At 36.1% G+C, this 14,058-nt stretch overlaps 2 pseudogenes; one reads left to right on the top strand and one right to left on the bottom strand.

The window, feature by feature from the left end:
* Positions 1-477: 477 nt before the first annotated feature.
* On the bottom strand, positions 478-1,870 carry LOC123838480 (elongation factor 1-gamma-like; annotated as a pseudogene).
* Positions 1,871-2,539: 669 nt separating this feature from the next.
* On the top strand, positions 2,540-3,811 carry LOC123838481 (small ribosomal subunit protein eS4-like; annotated as a pseudogene).
* The last annotated feature ends 10,247 nt before the right edge of the window (positions 3,812-14,058 follow it).

Here is a 14,058-nt window from a genome sequence, read left to right as displayed (position 1 = left end):
TCTTCCTGACAGTTAGTCACCAACCCTTGCAGATGCTACCTCATTAATAGGCCTTCAGCTCATGCATCCTCTTTATTTTTGTCACAAAGTTAATCTCCCATATTATTGCAACACACTTGTACCAGCCATATGAACCACAAAACTTCATTCTCCATGTTGATAGTCATCTTACTTGCTCTTCTGCTAAAACTCAATTGCTTCCATTGTTCTTAGTGTGATTCCTAAGCTCCTTCTTTTAGGGCCCTAAATGAACTCATTGTTTCTTATCTTTTTCATGTCTCACAACTTTCCACTTCATAGCCCATTGCCCCATGATACTGAATGACATGTAAGTCCTCAAGTTGACCGTGTGCTTTGTCTCTTTTAATCATTACCTAATGTTCCTTCCTTTTTTTTTCTTCCAATGTTCAGTTTCCTTTAATGACCCTTATCTCCCTGAAGGGCAGGTGCAGGCAGCTAGGTGATGGCAAGAGATGTTTATTTGAAGATCTTGCCCTGATTGAATGCTTTGCCCACATGCTGGAAGGCCCCCTCCCAGGAAAAGTACTCTTGAACCAGTGTCTGGGTCTCCTCACTGCCAGGACCCAGTTTCAGACTCTTAGTCTGCCTGCCAGTCTGGACTCAGAAAGGCAAGATCCTGGCCTTAGAAGACCTAGACTTCAGAAATGGAACTGCTATTGTTAGCTCCAAAAAGAGTGACACTGGCAAAGGCATTCTTCCTCAGTTTGTCCAACCTCTGGAACATTCCAGTGATGAGGTTGCAGCTCATGAAGGTCCAGGTGAGCTCTCAGGGAAACAGTACTCAGAATAGCACAGAGACCAGCCATCCTTATCAAAATGCTCCCAAACATATGGTAGCACCACAGAGAGGGTGTCCTCACTGGAGTATTTGCACTTAAATTCATCCAACACAAAGGTACTCTTGGGCAAGTGAGCAAAGCGATCCTTGGCCTTTGCCTTAGCAGCCAGCGCCTGTTCACATTCATCCATCTCCTCCTCAGGAGCAGCGGCAGCAGCCTTTTTCTCCTCTTTCCACTCAGCCTGGGGGTTCTGCTTCTCTTCTCAAGAACCTTTCTCTTTCTGTAGGGTACCCTTTTCAGGATGGCTCCCTGCAAACTTTTTAGCATCAACCTGGGCCATCTTCTCATGGAGTTTCCCCTCCCCCACAAGATAGCCTGGAACTGGGGCCAGTTAATGCAGGTGAGGAACCAGTGGTTGGTGTCAGGGAAGGCCTGGTGGAAAGAAGGCTCCAGGACCTGTTTATAAAGCCACAACAGGGTGCAGACTATTGTGATGTCAGCCAGTGTCACACATTCACCCACCAGGAAAGTCCTTGTCATTAAGTGAGCATCCAGTAGTCTCAGAATTCACCTTACCTCTTCCTTTGCATTCTCTGTGGCCTGCTTATTGTGGTGCACAATGCCCAAAGTGGGGAACACCCAGGCACTGGCTGGGGACACTATGTCACTATCAGCAAAGGTCACCCCTGAACTACTGGGGCTGCTGCCTCTGGAGTATTTCCCCACAGCTCCTCATTGCTCACATAGTAGGCACTGGCATTGCTCTCCAACACACAGAAACCATTGTCACCCTCAAATGCTGGAAACTTACTGGCAGGCAATTTACGGAGAAATTCGGGGGAGTTGGTTTGGCCAAACTGGAAATGGGGTGGTGCAGAAAGCACATAGACCTGAGCCCCACTGTACCGAGCAGCAATGAGAGGCTTGAAGACCCTCCAGTTCTCAGGATATGTGTACAGGGTCCTGGCTGCCATGGTGATTCCACAGAGAAAAAACTATTCCTTTCTTAATCTAGAACATTCTTCCCATATGCCTCTTACCTTTATTTGCAACTATCAAAATCCCATTTGTACCTGGGGACTCAGTTAAGTCAGTTAAAGGGTCACATCCTGCTTAAAGTTTCTGTTGAACACAAAGTCTGAGAGTTTCTTCTATTTTTCTCTTATCAGAGGCTGGTTAAAGGAAAACTTGGAAAATGTATAACTATTACAAACATAAACATAACTCAATAAAGTGGCTGGGTTCAAAATTAAGGTAGTCATATCAAGAATCACTAGGCTTCATATGTGTAAATCAAAACCTGCTACAAGTTATAATGGAAGGAGACATTTACAGTAACCTCTGTGTAAAATATCTAGGGTAACAGGAACTGTAAAAAACCCTCTCCAAAGAAAACTCTTAAAAAAAAAAAACTAGTGAGAAATACAAATGAAGACAACTGGTAAGAGTACTATATTCATGACTAAGTGGACTCAAAGATTTTACTTATCACTAAATTAATCTATAAATGTTATAAATTTTATATTTGTTCAATAAAAAATACCAGTATTATGTTTTTAATTTGATAAACAGATTCAAAAAGTCAAACAGAAAATAAACCAATAAAAATAGCCATAAAAATTGTGGGAAAAAATGAGTAATACTTCATTTCTAATATAATAAGAAATACCATATGGATCATAGATTTGAATGTAAAATTTGAAGCTGTAAAAGGAGTTATTTTCATGACTAGAACAGCCATGGCTCATGGTCTCAAGAAGCATCTGAAGCAGACAGCAGCTCTAAAGCACTGGAAGGTGGATAAACTGGTGTGTTTGCTCCTCATCCATCTACAAATTGCCATATTCTGAGAGAATGTCTCCCTCTGTTGGGGTTAATGTAGAGCATGAAATCAGCCATAATACCTGGCTTGCTAAAATGTAACATGGAGGCCGCTGGGAGTGATGGAAGGTTTCAGAGAAAGGCATAGGCCTTTGGAATGCCAAGGCCTGCTGACCACTCTGCTGTTGGAATGCCTCAGGAAGTTGCCTTCCCCAAAGCTTTCTTAGCCCAAAGAGCCGCCCTGTGATCTAAGAGATGTATGCACTGTCCCTTAGGCTATGTTTAGCAGAACTTGTAGAACATGCAGATTAGCATATTGTATCTTTCCCTTAAACAGATCTTCCCTTGTCACACATCACGTGCTTGAGAAACAGTTATAAGGATTTGTGATTATCCTGAAGGACCAATAAAAGTGGGAGCAAAGAAGAGCAAAGGGTTTTCATTTCTGAGCATTGACCCTCTTGCCTTCTCCTCTCTTTCACAGCAAAGTTTGGAGTAATCTTTCATCCATCGGTACAGGGATTGCTGGCCATTCCCGGCATCCCTCTCATCATTTTCCTGAAGAATAGGCTTAAGTATTCCCTAAAAGATGAAGTAAGGAAGATAATCATGTAATGTTTCATTAAGATTGGTGGCAAGGTCCAAACTGATATAACCTACATGTTGGTTTTATGAATGTCATAAGCAGTGATAAGACTGCAGAGAATTTCTGTCTAATCTGTGACACCAAGAGTCACTTTGCTATTCATTGTATTACATCCGAGGAGGCCAAGTACAAGTCGTGCAAAGTGAAAAAGATCCTTCTGGAAACAAAAGGAATCCTTCATCTAATGACCCCTGATGTAGGCACCATCCACTACCCTGATCCCTTCATCATTCACATTGATTTGGAGACTTGAAAGTTTACTGATTCCATCAAGTTTGGCACTGGTAATTTGTATATGGTGACTGAATGTGTTAACATGGGAAGAATTGGTATAATCACCAACTGAGAGAGACACCGGGGTTCTTTCGGTATAGTTCACATGAAAGATACCAATAGCAACAGCTTTGCCATCCAGCTCTCCAACATTTTTGTTATTGGCAAAGGCACTAAGCCATGGATTTCTCTTTCCCATGGAAAGGCTATCTGCCTCACCATTGATGAAGAGAGAGACAAGACACTGGCAACCAAACAGAGCAGTGGGTGAATTGGTCTCTTGGTGATATGATTGGAAGTCTTTACACTTAATTAAAGATAATACAGCATGGAAAAAAAGTGGTAAAAGGATACATGAGACACTTTATACAATACTTGTATGAAAATGTCCTTTTAAAGTATGACAAGTTCCTGAAACCCATAAATAAAATATTGATAAACCAAGATTTTCTATATATAAAATTCACTATAGTTAATGCCCCAAGTAGAAAAAAATAGTTCACCCAAATTGAGTGATTTGAGGAGTGTTGAATGGAAGGACAAAGCTAAGTGTAGGATTATTAGGAAAATACTAGAGTTAGTGCATTGTCTAAAAACTAGTACTAGCAAGATGCATAATCTCCTTAAGCCTAAAGAGGTGAGGGAGAGCAGTAACTGGACTCAGATAAATTTTTGTTAAGACAGCTGGCTAGCAGAACATAATCCTGCAGGAATACAGACATCCTTCAGGGATGGAGGGAGGAAACCAGGTTATAAATATCCTGCATTTGCTCTCCTCCCTTCCTTTACTCTTCTGTGCCAGTACTCCTAACTGGTGGAACTTAGGTCAGCCCACAGAGTTCATTCTCTTAAGACATAAAAGCTAAAAAATACAGTAACCAAAATTAAGAATAAATGGCCTTATTTGGTTGGACACAACAAAGATCACTTTAAACTAGAATATAAATCACTGTAAAATACTAGATTGAAACAGAGAAGAAGGAGTGAAAAATCAGAAAAGAGTGAGAGGTATATTGTATACTGTTTAAACTTCTAAAAGAAAAAGAGGCTACAGAGTATATGACAGAAGCAACATTTGAAGATAAGCTGTCCAAGCATTTTCAAAAATTAATGAATGAACAAATGGTGTTGGAAAAACTGGATATCCTCATGCAAAACAATGAAGTTTGACCTCTACTTTATACTATATACAAAAAATTAACTCAAAATGGATCAAAAACCTAAATATAAGACCTAAAAATATGAAACTCTTAGAAATAAACATAGGCAAAAATCTTTGTGACATTAGATTTGGCAGTGACTTCCTGGATGTGACACAAAAAGCACAAGAAAAACAGGTAAATCAGACTACATCAAAATTAAAAATTTTTATACATCAAAAGACATTATGAACAGAATTAGAGGCAACCCCCCAAAATGGAAAAAATATTTGCAAATCATATATCTGATAAAGGGTTAATATCCAGAGTAAAGAACTACAACTCAACAAAAACAAGAAAACATATACAACTCAATTTAAAAATGGAAAGGCTTGAATAGACCTTTCTCTAAAGAAGATATACAAATGGATAATAAGCACATGAAATGATGCCCAACACAGCTAATCATTAGGGAATGCAAATTAAAACCACAATGAAATGCCACTTCACACCGATTAGGATGGCTATTTTCAAAAACACAGAAAATAACAAGTGTTGGCATGGATGTGGTGAAACTGGAAGCCCTGTTACTGGGAATATAAAATGGCTAGCTGCTATGGAAAATGTCATGGCAGTTCCTCAAAAACTAAAAATGGGATTACCATATGACTGAGCAATTCTACTTCCAAAATAATTGAAAACAGAGTCTTAAACAGATATTTGTATATCCACTTTCATAGCACCACTATTCACAATAACTAAAAGGAGGAAGCAACCCAAGTGTCTATTGACAGATGAATGGATAATCAAAATGTGGTATATACATATAATGAATATTATTCAGCCTTAAAAACAAGGAAATTCTGACACAGGCTAAGATATGGATAAACCTTGAAGACATTATCCTAAGTGAAATAAGCCAGTCACAAAAGGACAAATACTGTATGATTCCATTAAATGAGATGCTTAGGATAGCCAAATTCATAGATATAGAAAATAGAATTGTGGCTGCCAAGAGCTGTGAGAAGGATATGGGGAATTATTGTTTAATGGATATGGAGTTTCAGTTTAGAGGGATGAAAAAGTTTTGGAGATGGATGGTAGTGATGATTGTAAAACAGTGTGAATGTACTTAAATGCCTCTATACTGTACATTTAAAGTGGTTAAAATGGCAAATGTTCATTGCTGAAAAATACAATTTTATAAAGAAGTAAATTCTCCAGACTGGCCTACAGATCCAATGCAATCTCAATCAAAATTGTATGTAGGGATGCTCAGGCTAGGGGAGGGGCAAACAACTAAGACTAGGTGGGTAGATGGGGCTGAGTGTATCTAAGGGGCCACAGAAATTGAATCTTGTATTTTGAGAAAAATGAAAATTAAGTTTTACAATTTCTACTTCTTAGCATAGTGTATAATATTTGGTAGGAGCTTCATAATATTTTTTTAAATAATTAGAAAGATTTTTAATAAATATATTTTGCCTTTCTTAGTCAAAGGGATGTCATGTTTATGTGTCTTATGACCCAACTTTCTTTCTTGTTCCAATTATTTTCATCTCCCAGGGAGTAAAGATTGCCTACAAACAATAAAACACAAACACATACACACACAACCCAATAAGAAAAATGGGGAAAGACTATGAACTGACAATTCACAAGAGAAAAAGAGAATGAGCAATAATCATATGAAAGCCTATCAACCTCAGACATAAAATTAAATGGTTTGAATTAAAATGTTCATTTATTTTTACTGCCTATGCAACTCCACTAAAATAACAGTAAATTGGTATCAATGGAAAAGAAAGCCACAGTCAATGAATGATATCCATAAATATTTGCAAGATATATTGTTGAAAGTGGACAAATTATGGTTACTGACATAAAAGAGTAAAAAGACTTTAAGCCTCAATACCAGCACAGAGGATGCCTATAACAGAGAACACTAATTCAGCAAGTAAAACCTATAAAAGGCTCAGGATAGAAGCACCATTTATTTCCAGAGCAAATGAAAGATGGGATGAAAAGTACAGTGGCCAATTTAAAGTGAGCATAAAATGGAGTTAAAACCAAGGTCTCCTCTGCTTCCCTGCCAACTCCCTATGGAGTAACCAAAAGCTTCTTCTGGGACAAATTGAATTATAGAAACTCTAGATTCAGAGAAACTAGTCAATTGAAAGTAGGGGTGAGGTATTGCAATAAAAATAAGATATTAAGTGAAATTTTATCCTGTAAATAGTGAAACACTCCTGCAACCCTAGTCTTATTTCCCAGCTCATTTGAATAAAATGTTTACAGCCAGGTATTTATCAGCACCTCCTGAGTCATAAACTGAATGGGTCTTCCCAAGAGAAATTGAAGAGCCCAAAGATAAGCTCAACAAATACTGGCATGTGTGTCTTCCAACAAAACGCAGAAGCACTGCACTGTCATCCTCAAGTGAAGCTCACTAATGGACAAGCCTCACTGAAGCACACAGAGGTTTCAGTGAGCTTTTCAGAGCCTAACACGTAGACTTTAAAAGGTTTCAGAGATCACCAGATGTTTGAGAAAGACTAAATTTTAGACTTGGCTTGTCAATATCTATAAAAACTCTGCTGGGATTTTGATTGAGATTTAGTTGAATTCATCAGTGAAACTGAGGATACTTAACATCTTAACAAAATTGAGTCTTCTAATCCATGGACATTGTATATCTTTCAATTTATTATTAATTTTTGTCAATCTTTCATAGCTTTCACCTTATATATTACTTTTTTCCCTTCAGATTTATAGCTCCATGTTAAATTTGTTGATGTAATCATAACAATACTCTTCTTATAATTGCTTACTACTAATTTACATAAATATAATTTTTGTGTGTGTGTGTGTTGACTGTATACTGTGACCTGGATAAGCTGGTTTACTAGCTGTAGGAGCTTTCTTGTATATTCTTTGAGATTTTCTAAACAGACGATTATGTTATCTTCAAATAGAATTATTTCTTCTTTTCTGATTTGTATGCTTTTCTTTTTTCTTGCCTTATTGCATTGGATAGATTTTATAGTACAATATTAAATTGGAGTCATGAAAAATGACATTCATACCTTGCTATAGATCTTGGGGAGAAAGCGTTCAGTCTTTCACTAATAAGTATGATGTTATGTGTAGGCTTTTGTAGATGTCCCTAATTAGGATAAGTTACCTTCTGTTCCTAGTTTGCTGAAAGTGTGTATCATAAACGGATGTTTAATTTTATTGAAATTTTTTCTACATATATTAAAATTAATTTTTTCTATTCGGGCTGTTAATATCATGTATTATATTGATTTTTTCATAAATGAGCTTTGCATTTCTGGAATAAACCCAAATTGGTCATGATATATTATTCTTTGTATACATTGTTGGTTTTAATTTGCTAAGTTTTTTGAGGATTTTTGTTCTATGTCCATAAAGGCATGTAGTTTTCTTTCCTTTCCTTTTTATTTATTTTTTAATGGTTTTGTTATTAGGATAATGGTCTCAGAAACTGAGCTGGAAAATATTCCCTCCTTCTATATTTCCTGGAAGAGATTTTGTTTGTTATTATTTATTCCTTAAATGTTTGCTAGTATTCATCAATTAAGCTATCTGAATCTGCTGTTTGTGCATGTGTATAAGATTTTTAACTATAAATTCAATTAAGAAGTATAAGGTTATTCAGGTTATTTGTTACTTCTTGAATAATTTTTGGTAGTTTGTGTCTTTCAAGAAATTGGCTCATTTTATTTATAGTATAAATTTTATTTATAGTATCAAATTTATGGGTATAGAATTATCTCTTTAATGAATTTGTTATCTATTGCTGAGTAAAAAATTACACTAAAAGTTAGAGACAGAGGCTTACGCCATTAAACATTTGTTTCCTCACAGTTTCTGTGTGTCAGAAACTCATAAATCAGAGAAAGAGCCTGACTTATCTAGACGTCCCTGGCTCATGATCTCTTATGAGGTTGCAGGTAAGCTGCTGACCAGGGCAACGGTTTCATCTGAATTTGATCTAGGAGTGGGGGGAATCCACTTCACTCAGGTTGTTAGCAAGTGTCAGTCTCTTGCCATGTCTCACAACATGGTATCTGGAGTCCCCCAGAAAAGGACTATAGGAAAAAGCAAGTGAGAAGGCCCAAGGTGAAAATCAACATCATTTTATTACCTAATCTCAGAAGAGATAGATCACTGTTTCTAGAATAATCTCTTCATTAGAAGCAAGTCAGTAAGTTAACAGTCAAAGGGAGAGTACTACATAAGAGCATGAATACCAAGAGGTATTGATCCCTGGGAGCCATTGTGGGGGGGGGGATGTGGAGGGGCGCATTATACACTTATCCTTTTAAAGTCTGTGGGAACTATAGTAATATATCTTCCTTTATGATACTGGTAATTTATGTCTTCTCTCTTACTTTTTTGGACATTCTAACTAGAGATTTATCAATATTATTGATATCTTCAAAGAAACAACTTTTCATTTCATTGATTGTCTGTTTTTTCTGTTTTCAAGTTTCTTTGACATCTGATTTTATATTTCTCATTTCCTTCTGTTTATTTGCTCTTTTTACTGGTTTATTCTGCTGGAAGCTTGGATATTGATTTTAGAAATTTCTTCACTTCTAATATGAGTTTTTAACCATATAATTTTTCCTCTAAGAACTGCTATTAGGTACATAGTTTTGATCTGATGTAGTTTTTATTTTCATTTGGTTCAAAATATGTTTTTATTTCCCTTGACACTCTTCTTTGATGCATAAGTTCTATAAAGAATGTTGTTTAATTTCCCAATATTTGGGGATTTTCCAGATATCTATTATTGATTTCTAGTTTAATTTTGTTATGGTCCAAAAGCATGCTTTGTAGGACTTTTCTTTTTTTTTTTAATTTGTTGAGGTTTCTTTTTTGACCTACCACATTCTCTGTCTTGGTGAATATTCCATTTACATTGAAAATAAAGTATATGCTCTTTTTCTTGATGGACTGTTATCTGTTAGATGTAGTTGGTTTATGGTATTGTTCAGATCATCTCTATCCTTACTGACTTTCTACTTTGTTCAATAAATTACTGAGAGAAGAATGGTGAAGTATTCAGCTATAATAGTGGATTCATATATTTCTCCTTTCAGTTTCTTCAGTATGTGTTCTATGTATTTTGAAGCTCTGTTGTTAGGTATATACACATTTAGAATTGTTCTCTTGAGAACTGTACCCTTTATCATTAAGTAATGACCCTCTTATTCTAAATCTACTTTGTCTGTTATTAATATACTCCAGCTTTCTATTGGATAGTGTTTGCCTGATATGTGTTTCATCATTTATTTACTTTTAACCTATATATTAAAAATGGTTTCACCTAGATACCTTATGATTGGTATGTTTTTAAAATCCAATTTGACAAACTCTGTTTCAACTGGGGTGTTTAGGCCATTCACATTTACGTCATTATTGATATGGTTGCAATAAAAGCTACCTTGCTAGCTGTTTTTTTTGTTTATTCTATCTATACTTTCTTTTTTCTTCTTCTGCCTTCTCTTATGCTATTCAAGAATTTTTAATAATTTCATTGTGTCTTATTATTTATATGTCTTTAAAAATATTTTACGGTTGCCCTTGGATTTGCAGTTATACATCTATGTTATTTTCCTATTGATGCTATAACATATTACCACAAAGTTAGTAGTTTAATACAATGCAAATTTGTTATCTTACAGTTCTGCTTGTCAGAAGTCCAAAATCAGTCTTTCTGGATTAAAGTCAAGATATTGGCAAGGCCAGTTCCCTCTGGAGGCTCTGAAGAGAAAATCTGTTTCCTTGCCTTTTACAGGCTGTAGAGGCAAACTGCATTCCTTGTTTCATGGCCCTACCTATTCTATTCTTTGTATTCCTCATTTCATTGTATAGATTCATTTTTCTCTATTAGTTCTGCCTAAATATTAACCATTGCTTGTAGAGCAAATATGCCAACAATGAATTTCCTAGATTTTTTGAGAATTTTTTTCTAATTTTTAATTTTGAAATTTATGCTCACTGGGTATGGAATTCTGGTTTGACAGGTGGTTTTTTTTGGTTGTTGTTTATTCCAAGAATTTTAGAGATATCTCCTGCTTCTTAGCTTTCATGATTTCTGAATAGAAGTTTGTCATAAATCTTATCTTTGTTCTTCTGTAAATAATGTTAATTTTTTTCTCTGGCTACCTTCCAGATCTCCTCTTTGTCTTTTGTTTTCAACAGTTTGAATATGATATGTCTTAAGGAGGGGGTGTGTGTGGTGGGATTAATTCTGTTTGATCTCTGAATTTCTGGATCTTAGACTTCGAGCCTGCCATTAATCTTGGAAAATTTTGCTCATTACTTCTTCAAATATTTCTTCTGCTCATTTTCTTTCTTATCTCCTGGGATTCCAATTACACTATGTTAAAATGTTTACTATTGTCCCATATCTTTTAATACCCCATTTCTGTTTCTCTCTCTTTCATTTTTTCTCTTTGGTTGCATTTTGGATCATTTCTATTGTCCTGTCTTCAAGTACTGATTCTTTTACTATGCCACATCTACTGATTTTAAAGACATTCTTTATTACTGTGTTTTTCATTTCTAGCATTTCAATTTGATTCATTTTTTTAAAGATTTATTTATCCATTTGAGAGAGAGAGAGAGTGAGAGAGAGCACATACATGAGTGGGGAGAGGAGCAGAGGGAGAGATCTTCAAGCAGACTCCCCAAAGTGAGTGCGGAGCCCAACACACGGCTTGATCCTACCATCCATGAGATCACAATCCTAGCTGAAACCAAGAGTCAGATGCCCAACCTACTGAGCCACCCAGAAGCCCCTCAATTTGATTCATTTTTATAATTTCCATCTCCATGCTGAAATTATCTACCTGATCTTGCATGTTTTCTACCTTCCTCATTAGCATCTTTAATATATAAATCACAATCATTTTAAATTTCCTGTCAGATAGTTCCAACATCTGTGTTGTATCTGAGTTTAATCCTAATGATTGCTTTGTCTCTTCTGAGCGTGTCTTTTCCTGCCTTCTCATAAGGTCTCAAAATTTTTTGTTGAAAGCTAGATGCTAGTGTTGTGTTCTGTCCAGCCAGGTGAGTGAGTGCTTACATCTCCCCTCTCTTCTATAGGTACTGTCTCTCTTTATATTTTGGGCCAGTTGTTTGCCATGTATTCAATGGATATGGAAAAAAACTGAAATTAAAGTATGTCTGGCTCTTTTTCCTTGAAATGCTGGGATTGTTGCTCTTTCCTGCTTCTCTATATCCTGGGACAGAACTAGAAAAATTGCTTAATCCTTCAATTATATGTTGAGATCACTTTAATTTAAAAACTACAAATGAAAAGAACATTTAAGGGAAATAGTCTCATGAAATATAACTTAAAACAATCATTTCATACTTATCACATTGATAAAAATTAAAAGTGCTGATTAGTATGTGAAGTAACAGGAGCTTTTTTTAATTCACTGCAGATGACAGTATGATTTGGAAAAATCATTCTGGAAAGCAATTGGCAATATTCATTAAAATTGCAAAAATGTACACCTTTTGATCTAGCAATTTTAGTTTTAGATAAATATACTAGAGTATTTTTTTTTAAGATTTTATTTATTTATGTGTGAGAGAGAAAGAGCTCACAGGAGAGGGAGAAGCAGACCCCCTCTAAGCCCGACTCAGGGCTTGAGCCCAGGACCCTGAGACCATGACCTGAGCCAAAGGCAGACGCTTAACCAACTGAACTACCCAGGCGCCCTTATACTAGAGTATTTCTTTTACACGTGCATAGGATGCTTATATTATGGTATCATTTTATAGAAGGAAATCATTAATAATGCCCATCAATAAAGAAATAGAGAAAATGACTTTTTTTCATACAATGGAATACTATACATATTAAAATGAGTGGTCTAATATACATGCATCAAAAAAGATAAATCTCAAAAATTAAAGTTCAGTTAAATTAGCAGATTACAAAAGGATATGTATACTATACCATTTAGATGAAACTGGAAAACATCTAAAACAATTCTTTTTATTCTTTATGGTTCTATGCATATGTTTAAAAAGTATAAAGACATACTTAGGGATGAGTTGCAGCAGCCACAGAACATTGATAATCTCTGGTGGTGAAAAATGAAGGAAGGGAGAAATATAGAAGAGGTGATTTAGATGTGTATGAGATGTTTCCTTTTTCTAAAAAATGCAATCTTAGTCCATTTGGGTGACTATAACAAAAATACTATAGACTGGTTAGCTTATAAATAATAGAAACATATCTCTTACAGTTCTGGAGTCTAGAAGTCCAAGATCATGTCTCCAGCATGGTCATGTTCTGGCGGGGGTCCACTTCCTGGTTCACAGCCAGCACCTTCTCATTGTACCCTTACATGGTGGAAAGGGTGAGGGATCTCTGTAAGGTGTTTTTTGTAAGAACACTAATCCCATTCATGAGGGCTCCTCCTTCATGACCTAAAAACTTCCCAAAGGCCCTACCTTCTAATTCCGTCATTTTTAGAGGTTAGTACTTCAACATATGAATTTTGGGGAAACACAAACATTCAGTCCATAGCATATATATATGGCAACATCCGGTAACCATGGGTTATGGGCACATGAGTGTCTGCCATATATTTTTCCATACATTTAAAATATCTCATAATTAAATATTTTAAAAGGAATCTAGTCATTATTGCTCCCATGTTAATTGTTCTGGTTCGATTAGAGATAATTTATATCAAACTACTTGGACCCATCATAGATAATAGCTGCTCATACCAACTGTTTTTCAAACAGTTTAGTAAAAATTAAAGGGGAAATTTTATGACTTACTAGTATACGAAAGCCATCATTAGTGTGTATACCTCCCACCAACTACAGATGAAGTAGAAACAGTTAGTCCTTAGTTGTTAAGTTCACTGCCATCTCTTCCCTGTGAATGGCGGAAATGGTTCTCTAAATAGTGGTTGTGGTTCCACATTAACTTCTGCTAGTGGTGCCTTGAGGCACTTTTATGTTGCTATTATCCTGGTTAATTCAGAAAGATTTATTTATTTATTTATTTTTAAAGATTTTATTTATTTATTTGACAGAGAGAGACACAGTGAGAGAGGGAACACAAGCAGGGGGAGTGGGAGAGGGAGAAGCAGACTTCCCGCAGAGCAGGGAGCCCGATGTGGGGCTCGATCCCAGGACCCTGGGATCATGACCTGAGCCGAAGGCAGATGCTTAACGGCTGAGCCACCCAGGCGCCCCCAGAAAGATTTAAAGTGATAAAGATATCTCTCCCAGATTTAGGTTTAAATTCTTTTATTTTTCAAACATTTCATCATAGTGTATGTTCCTAACCCTAGACTTAGGTAATAGT

This window comes from Mirounga angustirostris, unplaced genomic scaffold (assembly GCF_029215605.1).
Source record: "Mirounga angustirostris isolate CCGP_5_RB_7025 unplaced genomic scaffold, mMirAng1.0.hap1 SCAF_3, whole genome shotgun sequence".
In the NCBI taxonomy this organism is placed as follows: domain Eukaryota; kingdom Metazoa; phylum Chordata; class Mammalia; order Carnivora; family Phocidae; genus Mirounga; species Mirounga angustirostris.
This window is presented reverse-complemented; position numbering and strand designations above follow the sequence as displayed.